Source organism: Bison bison, unplaced genomic scaffold, assembly GCF_000754665.1.
Source record: "Bison bison bison isolate TAMUID 2011002044 unplaced genomic scaffold, Bison_UMD1.0 scf7180017864375, whole genome shotgun sequence".
Taxonomy (NCBI): Eukaryota; Metazoa; Chordata; class Mammalia; order Artiodactyla; family Bovidae; genus Bison; species Bison bison.
Genome location: NW_011494947.1, coordinates 304,828 through 305,191, shown reverse-complemented (window position 1 = coordinate 305,191; position 364 = coordinate 304,828).

Below are 364 nucleotides of genomic sequence, written 5' to 3'. Positions count from 1 at the left end.
TTCTTTGGCTTCCCTTGTGGCTCAGCTGGTGAAGAATCCACCTTCAATGTGGGAGACCTGGGTTTGATCCCTGGGTTTGGAAGATCCCCTGGAGTAAGGAAAGGCTACCCACTCCAGTATTCTGGCCTGGAGAATTCCATGGACTGTATAGTTCATGGGGTCACCAACAGTCGAACACGACTGAGCAACTTTCACTTTTAGCTCTTCAGGCCTAGCAATCTGTTACCTTCCCCTAACAGCAAGTATTTCAGTCAGTCCTACAACAGGGCATTAAAGTGTGATAGTGTTAAATGGTGATAATATATACAGATCTGGAATCACAGCACCCACCTATATGTAGACATAAGGTCTCTCTGTCCATATC